The sequence below is a fragment of the Gopherus flavomarginatus genome, chromosome 1, assembly GCF_025201925.1.
Source record: "Gopherus flavomarginatus isolate rGopFla2 chromosome 1, rGopFla2.mat.asm, whole genome shotgun sequence".
In the NCBI taxonomy this organism is placed as follows: Eukaryota; Metazoa; Chordata; order Testudines; family Testudinidae; genus Gopherus; species Gopherus flavomarginatus.
Window position 1 is genome coordinate 59584706 of NC_066617.1, and position 14132 is coordinate 59598837.

At 41.6% G+C, this 14132-nt stretch overlaps 1 protein-coding gene across 5 annotated transcripts in view; it reads left to right on the forward strand.

Annotated features, from left to right (window-relative positions):
• Positions 1 to 14132, forward strand: part of TMEM117 (transmembrane protein 117) — a 393879-nt gene that overhangs the window by 151834 nt on the left and 227913 nt on the right. The gene's annotated exons all lie outside the window — the stretch shown is intronic.

Below are 14132 nucleotides of genomic sequence, written 5' to 3' on the forward strand. Positions count from 1 at the left end.
GACCTTGTGTGGGGACAGCGTTGCAGTGAAAGACAACATAGTGGGGAATCTCCTGCCAGGGCAGTTTCTATCAGCTGAAATCACTGAAAGCTGAATTAACCCAGCTCTTGGTGAAGTGGCAGAACCTCAGAAGGTGATAGTGTGGGAGCAGCAAGCAGTGATGGCCAGCGGCGGCAGAGAAGAGGCAGTGGCAGCTGCAGCAGCCAGTGGTGGTAGAGAGGTAGTGGTAGCTGTAATCCAGTTGCACAAGCAGCATTGCTCAACACCCTCCCAGGGTTGGGTGCTGAACTCACCTCTGAACTCTGGGTCTTTCTAAATCAGGATCAGCAACTGTGAGTGTGGTACAGCAGTGGGAGCGGTGTGTTCAGGGACAGTTGTTTGTCAGACTTTCACAATACAAACTGAGGCACAGGATACTGTCCAACACACTGGGGTGGGTGTTTGCCTGTGGTCACATGCTTTTGAATTGTAGTTGTGGTGTTTTCCCAAATTAATGTTGGTCCTCCTTTTCCCTTTTAATAAAAGTTTTATTTTGTTACACACAGTCTCAATGCTTGCAAGAAAGGAAGTATTGCCTCTTAGGGGTACCTGGGGTGGTAAATTTTACCAGATTACTGGGTGGGAGCTTGAGCCAGTTCTGTTTTGTGGTGTTAAGAGGAACTCCTAGATCAGGGGGTCTCAGGACAAATTTTTGGTGGCCTCAGAGTGCAGCTACCAACTCTTGCTGGTGGCTGCTCTCACATTTTTTCCTAAAATTGCTAATTAGCTTTAGGAAAACCAAATAAATATGCACATACACATGTCCAAATCATTGCCATTTATTTATTGCTAGCTAGTGAGTCTGTTGTGAAAAGTGATATTAACAAACATACAAGTATCACTTTTCACAGCAGACTTACTCAGCCCTGGCACACCTGGGGACAAATTAAACTCTAGATGAAGGGTCAGGGGAGGCATTGGGGGATCAGGGGAGATGGGTTGAGGGAGGCAGTAGGGGGCTGGAGCCAGAAGCCCTGTGGCCAGAGCCTGAGGCCTACTGCCTCTCAGCCAGAGCCCCGAGCTGAAGCCAGCAACCAGCACCAGGGTGGTGCATCCAGGGAGCAAGAGCGGGGAGGTGGTAGAGGGGCGCTACTTTGTTGTGGCTGCAAGAAAAGCCCTTGGTGCCCACATGCAGCCACAGTGGTCACCTTTGAGAAACACTGCCCTAGATATGGAACCCAGCTCTTGTTGCTGCTGACTCCACCTGGCAGAAGGGCTACATAAAGAATAGGTAGTAAAATTGTTATTCAGTCTTTTGTGCTGGTGCCAAATACCTGATATATCAAATAGTTTGCTCTTGTTTTGGTTTAGAGGGCAACTAGCAGTAACAGAGACCCTCACAGTTTATAAATGATAGAAGACTCTCTTGGTCTTTGATCCAGTGTAAAACCAATATGGAATATCTTTATACAGTAAGCCCTTCACCTATAGTTTTCTAATGGTAGCTTGTGCCTATCTTAAGGGTTACACAGTTTGGCCTTAATATAAATGAGTATAGTTTATAAGCTTCCTTGAAGATTTGAGTTTTGAGAAGGTATATGAAAAAGAAGAGGGTGTAGGTGTCATGAACTGGATCAGGAAGTGAGTTCCAGACAGAGAGAACTGCAGGGAAGCATATATGTAGGCATGGGAACAGGATGTGAAAGGGCCTGAAGGTGAGCAGCTTGAGCTGAGTGAGGAAAACATGAGGGTGAAGCAAAACTAGACAAACGGAGAAGTAGAAAGGGGGGCCTATGTTGTAGAGGACCTGAATATTGTTGTAGCATAGGGCAATGTGCATTACTTTTATGGTGTCCTTATGTATAGCTTAAGTTAGTTGAGTCTTGGAGAGGAATTTACAGTAGTCTGTCTGTTACAGCTACCCCCCTATTCCATTTTGTTTCTTACAGCTGTCATTTTGTTTTTGTTCTCCTCCTGTGGCCGCCCTTCCCTGGCTGTTAAGTTGTTTAACAGTGCCACTGCCCTTCTCAAAGGGAGGGCCCCTTGAGTTGTTTAACAAGAGCCATTGCCCTTCTCAAAGGGATGGCCACTTGTGCTGCATGCTAAATGGGACCACTGCCCTGTTCAAAGGGTTAGTCCTGTTATCACCTCGTTGAACCTGGGCTCGGTGTAGGGCAGGAAATGTTCAGAGCTGCAAGACCTATTGTGTTTTTAAGATCCTGGGCATGAGTCATAGGCCTCATGTGCTTTTGAGTCACCTATTGCACAGGACTCTGCCCAGACATGTTTCTGTGCTCACCTGCAGTCTTTTCCCTGTGCCTTCTCCCCTGTGACAGAGGGAGCCTATCAGGATTACTGGCGGGAAACTGCCTGAGTTTGCCTTTAAAAACAGACATTTTTGAAACAAACATCAGAAAGGTTCCTGCATTGCTGCCTGGTCTGATCAGCCAGGGGTTCTGGGGGGTCCTTTCTCCGCTCTCGTTTTATTTTTGAGCATACTCCCGTTTTTTGAAACCCCCCCCCACAAAGAACGAATTGCTACCTGAGAGATCTCCTGATTATTGAGACTGTACTGAGCCCTTCTTGCTTCTTCTGATGTTGCTGCTGCTTCTGCCTTTGCTGCTGCCTTGGGGACTGGTAAGAATCCCTCTGTGAAACTTTCCCTACTTTTATTTTATTATTTTAGCTGCTGGCTCTGTTTCCCCAGCACACAGACTCAAGCTAAACCTTGGTCTGTGTCTTAAAACCTCTCTTAAACTCCGCGGAGCTCTGCTCCTGTGGGCTTTGCCTCGAGGCTCCCTGCTTTCAGCTGTATCCCTTGGCTTCAGCCACCATCCCTTGGCTTCCTTGGGAGCTGTATCCTGGGCACATACCACTCTGCCCTCTGTGACTTCCCCATAGCATAAGGTGCACCATAGGTTTTGGGTTTTTTTAGTTTAATAAGTCATAGTTTGTTAAGATTGTAGAGCTTGTAAGTTCACCTGCCTTGTTATAGTTTACTGTTTTGTTGCTCCGTATAGTTGCTTGTTATAGTTTTGCTTATAATTGTGATATTTGTTGTTTTGCCTAGTCGTTGGTTAAGATAGATAAGGTTTTTGCTGCTTAAATTCGTCTTCCCGCTGTCCCGATCTCTCCCTGAACTTTCCCGTGTCTGTTTTTCCCCCGCTCCAATCTCCCCCTCTGTGTGCTTCTCTGTGTATCTCTGTTATAACCCTTTGCTGCTTTTCCCCCCGCATCTGCACTCTCTCCGAACTTCCCGACTCCTTGCTGCTCCTCCCCCCCCGCGTCTGCATCACCCTCCGAACTTCCCAAACCCCTTGCTGCTTCTCCCCCTGTGAAACTTCCCAAACCCTTTGCCGCTTTTTTTCCTTTGTTTTTGGTGTCCGCTTGTTGCTTAAACCTCTCTCTAGCCCTTCTTTACACTTCTCCGCTGCCCCTCCCCTACCGAAGATCACCATCACGCTGCTCCATTGTCCTTACCCTGCAGGGCTTCAGAGTCTCTTGCTGCTTCCAGCTGCACTCTCCTCTCATCAGTTGCCACTAATCATTCACTCCCCTCCCCCCTCTGCTATCCTAGCCTCACAAATTAAGTCATTACTTTTTTTTTATACCATTACATTGCATAATTTCACTTATCACCCAATTGTAGTATTGCATTGTGATTCACATTTTACTTGTAATTATAACACCCCATTGGTTGCTTCCACTTTTCTGATATACTTTGTATTTGCATTGATACCATTGTGTTACATTGTGTATAAGGCAACTAACCACTTAATACATTCTATCTAAGATTGTTGACCATTTTATATAGAAGCTACCATTTTATTTTGCATTTCTTTTGATACACTTATTGACTGTACTGTATCCCATTGTGCTGAACCCCACTTACTGTGCCCCACTGTTAGAACTCCCTACACTGTTCAATAAGAAGAACCCCCCCATCATTGTCTATTGTAAACACCCTACACACCCCATCCCATCGTATTTCATTGTTAAATTCCCACCACTTCCTTTTTCCTTTAATAAAGAAATTAATTGGCACCCCACCTGCGTGGTAATTGCTCCCCAAGATCCCATATACCTGCAGGCAGGGACATAGTCAAGGCCCATTCAAGACCTGGACCAGGGTTTTCACGTTGTCAAAGGCCAGGAAATGGTGAGTTTTGGAGATTAAATGATAAGGCTGAGGGAGTATGTGTAGAAGGAGAGAAAGGAGGAAAGATGATTGAGCCTGTAGGACAGAGAGGATGATAGATTTGATTGACAGTGATGAAAAATAAAGGGGAAGAGGAGGAGTTTAGTGCAAAGGTGATTGAGTAGTAGCAGATTTGAACCTTGAAATGCTAGAATCAATAGTCTGCATAGACTGCACCACCATGTTTAATAGATAGCAAACTGGAACAGCATTGTGTGTTCTAGGACTTGGCAAGCCACATCTAGGCACTTACAGTATATCTGAAATCACTGTTCAGCGCCTCTCAAAAGGCTCAGCCTAGGAGAGGGGGCATCAAAGATCACTTTATGGTCCTGAGATACTGAGGTCCTCCAGGGGCTGGAGTGGTCTACAGTATAAGCTGTAACAATCCTAGGGTCTGCTTTAATTTATCGCAGCCTCTGCTCTGCTGCCTGTGGCTGTTCTTCAGCTCAGGACAGCCAGTGATTGTCCTGCAGTCGATTCCCCCTTGTGTCCCTGGCTCTACCGTAGCATACTCCTACATAGAGGTCTTGTTTAGGGCTGCATATGCCAGCCCTCTGCTGGCCTTGCATCAGGACTGTTCCCTTGGAGGCTGTTACTAACAGTGCACACCACTGGAGCACTGTACATGGCCCAGAGACAGGCCAGAATTAGGCCCAGTGTCTCTTTGGGAGGAAAAGTGACTTCCATTTACTAGGATAGGAAAGAAGCACATTATAACACCCAAAGTAGTGAAATAAAAGTGGATCGTAGAATGAATTATTTTTTGCATAGTATCTCTTCTATTCAGCAGTTGGCACATTGTAACTAAAAAGACATTTATTCTGTCTGCTACGCAATGATGCTTCTCTGCAGTCTCAGGAAGAGACAGTATGATTGAAAATACCATCCTTTTAAGAATTGCCGACCGCCTTTTATTTATTTTAATAGCATGTATAATTCCAAATAGATAACAAGCTAAAAATATTATGTTGCTTTGCTTTTCTAAACAAAAAAAACCTTTGTCGATCTGCATCTGTCAGCTTATGGGATGCTATCAAGTCTGGCAGGCCAAAATGTGACCTATTTGTGTTTTTCATTGTGGATGCATGTACTAAAAGCTTTTTTTCACTAAAAGCTTGTCTATTCACAGAAAGCTGTCTTATAAAATTTTATCTTACTACCTGCAGGGAGAGTCAGCTAGAGAGGGACAGAGTTTGCCTTGATGAGTGAATGACCAGTGCAGCAACACAAGGCACTGAAAACTCAGCAGTGTTTCCATGTCCATCATTGTGCTACTCCTGCTTTATAACCTTGCATGGCACTAAAGTAGTTAAAAGATTTTGAGTCAAGAAGCAGTGTTTCCTCTTCTCCAGTAGATTGTGAGCTTAAGAGATCCCCTGAATGCAGTATGAAGGCGCATTAGATGGTTGAACCTTTGAGGAGCAGAAAGAGTAATGCTGTGGCAGGAAGCACTAATGTGATCCTTGGATGTGTAAATGAGGTGTAGTGAGTAGGAGTAGGGAGATGGTTTTACCTCTGTATATGGCATTGGTTAGACTGATACTTGAATACTGGATACAGTTCTAATATCCACATATTTAAAATACTTGAAAAATTGGAGAGGGTGCAGAAAAATGATTTGAGGGCTGGAGAAAGTGCCTTATAGTGAGAGACTGAAAGAGCTTAATCTGTTTAGTTTATCAAAAAGAAGACTGAGGGGTGACTTGACTACTGTAAGTACCTTCATGGGAAAAATACCAAGTACTACAGGACTGTTAAATTAAACAGAGACAGGTAGAACCAGTATCTGGGAGCCGATGCCAGACACCTTCAAATTAGAAATAATGAATACATTTTTAACAGTGAGGGTGACTGACCACTGGAACAAACTACCAAGAAAAGTGGTTGATTCTCCATCTCTTGATGTCTTCAAGTCAAGGCTGGATTCCTTTCTGGGAGATATACTTTAGACAAACAAGTACTTGGGCTCAATATGGGGGGAGCAGGATGAAAGTTATTGACCAGTAACATGTAGGAGGTCAGACTAGATCTAATGGTACCTTCTTGCCTTAAACTCTGTGAACTTATGAAAGTGTTTCACAGAGAAATGAACAGGAGCTGAGCAAAGGCGAAAGAGACCTTGGGTGGGAGGGGGAAGAGACAAGGTTACTATTACCTACTCTGAATATAGATGGGATAGTCTGGGTTTAGAGACTATCCTGTTTGCCTGCAGAAAAAAGACTGGAGAGATGGAAATCATGGGGAAGGAGTTTAGAGAAATGATCGTGGATGAAAGATGATGGGATAACATTGCTTCCATGTCATTTGACTTCACTATTGCACCAGATAAAGAATGATGTCAGTTTATGCCTATGGCTACTTGCCAACTCTTTGCCAGTGTAACCTTTTAGTGACCTAAAATAATTCAAAAATACCATTTGTTGTAATAATAAAATAGCAATACTACTTAGCACCTGTACAATTCCTTTAATCTTCAAGGCAATACACCTCTACCCCGATATAACGCGACCTGATATAACACGAATTCAGATATAACGTGGCAAAGCAGGGCTACTGCGGGGGGCGGGGCTGTGCGCTCCAGCAGACGAAAGCAAGTTTGATCTAATGCGGTTTCACCTATAACACAGTAAGATTTTTTGTCTCCCGAGGGCAGCGTTATATTGGGATAGAGGTGTACTCAGACTTTTATTTAATTCCACCTCAGATCACCCCCTTTGATGTAGATAACTAAGTATTATTATCACCATCTTGTTAGTGGGGAAGATTAGACAGAGAAGTTAAATGATTCTCATATGTTCACAGAAGTAGTCAGAGTTATTGCTTGGGGAATACTCCGGAGTTCTTGGTTCCCAGCTCTTTGGGGGCCAATGTATTCACTAAAAGCTTTTCTCCACTACACCATGTCTTTCTTTTATGTCTTTCCTTAAATTGGATCTAGGCACAGGCAACAAATTTTGGGTCATATAAGGTGCTGTTTGGCACTACATACTGGTCCAGAAGGAAAAGCTTCTAATTATATGAGTGCACATTAGAACTGGTCAGGAATTTTAAGTACAAATGTTTTTTGACAGAAAATATGGTTTGCACAAAATTTGAATTTTTCATGGGAAAATGGTCATTTTTTCTGAAGTTTCTCAATTTTCTATTGAGGCAAATTGAAACAAAACTTTTCATTTCAGGTTAATTTGACATTAACCTCTCTGCCTGCCTGAGCCAAAGCAGTGCCTCATGGGAGTTGTAGTTTGGGTTCCTTATGCCCCATTCTCCCCTGGGTCAAGTTCCCCAGCCAGACTACATCTCTTGTGCAGTGTCTCAGCCAGAAAGAGAGATGTAGTCCAGCAAAACAGCATTTCCAAAGTGAGAATGTTCAGAACTTCTCTTTTGGCGAAGTTTTTATAAATAAACTTTTCATCCCAATTCAGGTTGAAAACAAATGTGAAACTATTGGAATTTCCTGTGGGATGAAAATTTCATTTTTCAATCTGGTTTAGTGCACATATGTAAAAACAGTGTCTTATTCATGGGTCACAACTAGTACAGGCTTTTTAAAATCACCTATCGATTCCTCATTTTAAAACACAAGACAAACATTGTTATCAGTGTGGCATTTTGAATGAATTACTGAACAGATAACTTTATATATTTGGCCTATATTCTGTCATGTCCCTTTCTGATGGTCTGGAATAGTTCCAAGTCAAGCCATGGAGCAATAGTCCTGAACTGTTTCTTTTCTTTGTTTTCCTTTGCTAAACCAGTGATTTGTGGGGAAATACCTAGTTTATAATGAGATCACATGGAAGTAACAACAATGGGGATCGGGGAAATGAAAAGTTTTTCACAATCTTTACACCAAATATGTGCATTACATGAGGTAAATAATATGAAGTGATGCTGAGGTACTTGATGCTGAGCTCATATTTATAGTACGGATTTAAATACAGGTACAAGACTAGCTAATAACACCAATTATTCATTGAGTTTGTCCTACTGAATAATCAGTGTTCATTCCCCTATGTTAATTATTGATTATATTAGCATGAAAATAAGGATTCTGCTTAACAGTTGCATTTGTGGTATAGTAAGTGAAAGCTACTGGAAAACAGTAGTGAAGAGAGAAATAAAGTCAAGGCAGCAGTGGTAAGATGCAGCAATGAATACATTCGTTTATTTGAGGGAAACTACATTAGTTACACACACTACTGGAATAGCAAGGGTCATGTTCAACCCCTCAGACTGTTCATCTGAAGCACTATACTTCATTGAAATATAGGCCAGTTCTCAAATCAGGCTTATATAAGGCTGTCAAGTCTGCCATGTAAATGAAATATGTAAACTATCAGGGACTTCACCCAGGTGTTTTCCTGCTACCTGCTGGCAACTGCAAAATATAGTAGCATCTTATCCTCACCAAAAGAGACATTATGGCAAGTTCCTAGGGAGATAACAAATAGAAAATATCTAGCCATGCTCAGCAGAAAGAAAGACTTAATATTCTTAACCTGCTGAAAGCTGTACAGTTCATGAAAACAGTTGTTTCAATGAGCCACATCTGTATTGTTTTCTTGTATTGAGTCTCTTTATTGTCTGCAGTGTTGAAGTAAGATGTTTATGCACATAAAATGCTGCAAAGGCCTCTGGAGTTCTTTCCCTGAAACTTTCCCAAATGCCCTATTGCACTTCATTTTTGGATTTTTTTCTTTGGGCTGGGGAAAGAAAAGGAGAGACTATTACTCTTTGTTTAATAATCAGAATGAAACTAGCATTCAAAAAACACAAATTCCTTTGTTTGTCATCAGAGGTAAATTTAGATGGAAATGTAAACAACCAATGTAACATTCTCTAATTGTGACTAAATAGGAAACAAATGGGTTACATTTCAGTATCGAGTTTGAATAGTACACTGCACCTTTATGTTGATCTCAAGGGACCCATACTTTTTTGTAGCCCTAGGGCTCATTTGAAATACCATCTGTTGAAGGCTAAATTATGTGCAGTGTTTTTGTGATGGAGGGTTTTCTGTCTACTAGTAGCTAAAATTTAAGCTAGTTGTACTTATGATTATAACCTTGAGATGTATGCAGGAATGTCAGCTCTTCAGATTTTGGCACACACTTTCAACTGAGGCAGACAATTTCAGCAGTATAATTTTATTTATTCTGCTGCCTGTTCCAGGTGGTTTCCTTGGTCTATATTCAGAATACTCATTTTTAAGAAAACAATTGCCTCCTCAACTAGGCAGATTTGTCAGGTCAGGAGCTAGTACTTCACTATCTGGTACTGTAATCCCTAATCTAAACAGAAAAAAGTGAACATAAAGAGGAGAGAAAAAACAGAGAATGAAAAAAGAAGCCATCAAAAGGAGTATACCAAACGTCTATACAATGCCAAATAATGCAAAATGCAGTAAAACAGAGAAAATAAAACAATGCCAACAATATGTTTCTTCTTCTTCTTTTAGGCCCTGAATCAGAAAAGCTCTAAAATGTGTTTAACTTTAATCACGTGAGTAATCTCATTGATTTCTCCATGGGACAACTCTCATGCTAAAAGTTAAGCATGTACTTAAGTGCTTAATTGAATTGATTGTTCATTGTACAGCAAACCCAGGTTATAGTGTGGACAGTATTTTGTCAGTAGCTTTCCAAAACAAGATGCCTTTTTAGCATCGAGATGTGTAAGACTCTTTGACACTATTTAACATACTCTAAACAATTATATTTTCCTTATATCTGAGGTAAGCATTATTATTTATGTAGTAATACTAGTACATGGTGGAATAAATTTAAGTAAGAAGCCCAAGTTGAAAACTGTTGATAAATTCTAGCACTCCAAAATACATGATAGTTCAGTAATTTAGAAATTGATTTTCCCCACCTTGATAATCATTATCAGTATTGTTAATGCTCCCACAAGGTATTTTAGTCACAACAGGTTGAATTTAAAATATAGGGCCAGATCCACAGCTGGTTTCAATAACCTTAGCTTATTGACTCCAATGAACCTATGCCCTTTTATACCATTCAAGGATTTGGCCCAGAGTTTAGCAACTCTTTGCTTTATTTGGTTTACATCAAACTCTTCACGTTATCTTGTAGCTATATGTTGTAATTAGTAAATGCAAAGTGCGTGTGTCTAACTCTGAATGAAATCACATTTTACTTCAAGTGACATCTCCAAAGGGAATTGCAATTATCCCTAATAACTTATTAAATCATTTATTTTGACATCTGATTTTGAGGAATCTGTCAATACATGGTGACTTTTTAAAGTCAATGACTGTAGATTTGGAAAATGTAAAGATTAGAATACAAATCAAAGAAATAAAGGTGACTGGCAGAGATTTTCAAAGAAGCATATAACATGGTTGGGATTTTTAACATCTCAATCATAGAGTATACAGAATTCCATGGTTGTTATTACTAGCTTAGGACTATGTAAAACCGTAATTGTTAGTAATTGATGCTTAAAGTTTTATTATAAATGGAATTTGGAATAGAACTTCTTAAAATACAAATTTATTTGAATTCTGTAACAGTGTTTTTTAATTAAAATCTTTTTCTTAAACTTTAGACTCATCTGTTTGGTTAAGTTGGTCTGAAGCTGTACAATTGAGCTTCTAGAATTATTGATTACAATTACTTTGAAAGCAAATGACTCCCACAGGGACCTTTTTGGAGGATAGAGCGAGTCCAAGAGATGAGCCCTCTGATTGAGTTAGTGTACACACAAAGCCCTAATCTCATCAAGCAGGTTATTTTACGGAAGCCTAGTAGATTAGTGTCATGATGCCATTAATGAAGTCCTGTCAGAATAAATTAATGAATCACATGCTGACTTTTTATGATTTTTGAGCTCAATTCACAAGTAACAGTTGTTTTCAATATTGTCGATGTTAAAATGACAGTACATTTGATTATCTTGTTATACCACCTTTCATTTTAATGGACATGTCACTCATTTGTTGAAAGGGAAAAAGTAGCATGTAATTATTTCCAGATATTATATATTGCAGATGACTTAGGGAACAGTCCTACAAGCCCTCCCCTTGGTTTCTGCATATGGGAGGCTTGCAAAAACAAGAGTCCTGGTTTTGAAAAATGTTCATTTTGAATTCAGAGTAGCCTTTCCTCTTCCAAGAACATCATAATAAAAACCTATCTGAAATTGTAGCAGGAATGAATGAATCTAACTGCCGCCATGCAGAGGAGACATAATGGATCCTTTTAAACAAAATGCCTTCTCCACCTACTGATGCAAATTTTACATTTTAAAATTGAAAAAGCAGTACAAGAATACAACCAACCTAGTTGGAGAAGAAGCATGCTGCAGCAGCAGGAAGAGCAATCGTGTCCAGTCACTTTAAACATGAGGGACTTAAAGTCTTGTTTCCAAAAGCATTATTTCACAGAAGTGAAATGAAGCTGGACTGGGAGTCTCTGTGGCCTCACCACAAAGGGTTGAGCACAAGTGAGCAGCATACCATGACACATTTAGATGTACCCCATAGTGGTGTTGGAACAGTTTTTATAGTGGGGATGATAGCCAATGAACAAACCTGTCAACCCATGATGGAAACTGCTTCAAGCCGGGGGATGCTGCCACACCCCCAGCACCCCCAGTTCCAGCGTCCCTGGTACCCCAAGAGCAGTGCTCAGACTTCAACAAAATACATCAGAGGCACAGAGAATTAGATGTAAAGGGAAGAGATAATGAACAGCACAGCCTTAGCATGTACGTAACCAGTATGTGTGACACAGGTGAACAGTCAAAAAGTGAAAAATTAAGGCTCTGAAACTAGAGACAATGCTATGTGCTGCCTGACTTTGTTTGGCTTGTTTTGGCTTTGGTCCATCCATGGAACACTATTGAAATGTGACTTTATTTCAATTCTCTTTCTTAACTGTAAGTTTCTCCACCAATGTAGAGGACTCAGTTCTGGGAAGGTCTCACCCAATCATCCATGGAATCAGCTGGCTCTTGTAGCAAGAGGAATCTCTGCTAACTAGCTGAACCACTACAGGCAACCTAGGTTGAGCTACCTCCATCCTCAGAGGCAGCTGTGCTTCGCCTTTTTCCGCCAAGACACTTCTGGTTTTAGCATCTTTACTCTTCAAAGATACAGTGATGAGTGTTATAGATAAAAATAAAGCAGACAGATAAAGTCCCACTGCTGGGAAGCCTCATCTCCAATCTCCAAAGTCTTTTTCTCTCCTCGGCAGCCTGTATTCCTCTTGACTGAAGTGACGGTTGGGTCTCAGAAGTGCTGCTTCAGTGACTCTTCCCACTGAGCCAGCCCTGCTGCAGTTCTACAGCAATTGCTTAGCTTTTTATCTACTGCCCCAACATTGATTGCTAAGCAGCTTCCTCTCCTCTCCTTTACTTCAGGAAAGCTTTTCCACCTTTACATCTCTTTGGCATGGACAGACCAGTTATTTGTAGATTCCTCAACTTACAGGTCAAGATTGGAGCAGGCCTTACTAGAGGAAAATCAAAACACTCTCACTTTAACTTGTTGGGGAGGGAGTGGTAGGTCCATGATATGTGGAGTCTCTCTAAAAATAAATAAATAAAAATCAGTACCAAACTAAAATGTTCAGCTTGAAAAGTGTCTGTTAAGCACACTACTGCAATATATAGTGATCTTGTCAGCTAGATAAGTTAGGCCTAGCAAACTGTCTACCTCCATGTCTCTAATGTGTCCTTAGTGCTCTAGTGTTTTTTCCTTCGGGACCCAACTTTACTACCATGTTTGCAAGGACCATGGCACCACTAAACTCAGGAGCCTTTCCTTCAAGTGTGTGGGCTTTTCACTATTCTTCATCCAGATATTAGCAATTAGCTCACTGCTATTCTCTCTCTTGAAACAATTAGGGAGGGGTTTTCTCAGCTTCAAGAAACAAACAGAAACGGAGTACGTGTCCATAATATCCATAAATATTAAAGAAGACTAGCAAAATGAAAAGAAGAGAGATCTTCTCTTTTCCCTTTCTTCACTGCTTCATTAAAGGAGTAAGCAACTTCTTCTTTCTCTCCATCATACAAGAAAAGAATGTCCAGGTCTGAGAACAAATCCAGAAAGCCAGTGAAGTTGCCTACTTCTGAGGAAGGTGAACTCCCCTCTGATCCTTCTCAGTCTGAGATATGGACAGACAAAGATAAGAAAAATGGCTTAACTAAGGATTAATTGTTCTGACAGTGGACAATGAGAAGTACCAAGCATCTTAATCTCTCAGGTCTGCCCAAAGGGCAAGGGTGGCTCTAGGTATTTTGCCACCCCAAGCACAGCAGGCAGGCTGCCTTCGGCGGCTTGCCTGCGGGAGGTCCCCGGTCCCGCAGATTCGGCGGCACGCCTGCTGGAGGTCTGCCAAAGCCGTGGGACCAGTGGACCCTCCGCAGGCATGCCGCCGAAGGCAACCTGCCTGCCGCCCTCGCGACGACCGGCAGAGCGCCCCCCGTGGCTTGCCGCCCCAGGCATGCGCTTGGTGTGCTGGTGCCTGGAGCCACCCCTGCCAAAGGGAAATACGTTAATTTAAACCTCTACCCAACCTCAACTTGTGTGCATGAACAAATTTAAGCCTGCACTTTGCAGTTGTAAATGCTTATATGTATGCTAATGTAGCACCATAGAGAATGCCAAAGCAATACTAGAGTGAGGAGGGATAGCTCAGTGGTTTGAGCATTGACCTGCCGAACCCAGGGTTGTGAGCCCAATCCTTAAGGGGGCCATCTACAGCAAAATCAATACTTGATCCTGCTAGTGAAGGCAGGGGACTGGACTCAATGACCTTTCAGGGTCCCTTCCAGCTCTGTGAGATAGGTATATCTCCATATATTATAACCTTCTTCTTCCTGCGCATTAACTCTTTGCTGAGGCACAGGCTGGCCAGAGTTCTGTCTTTTCAGGACTTTTCAGGAAGAATTACACGGAATTAAACCCCAGAACTATTGTCAT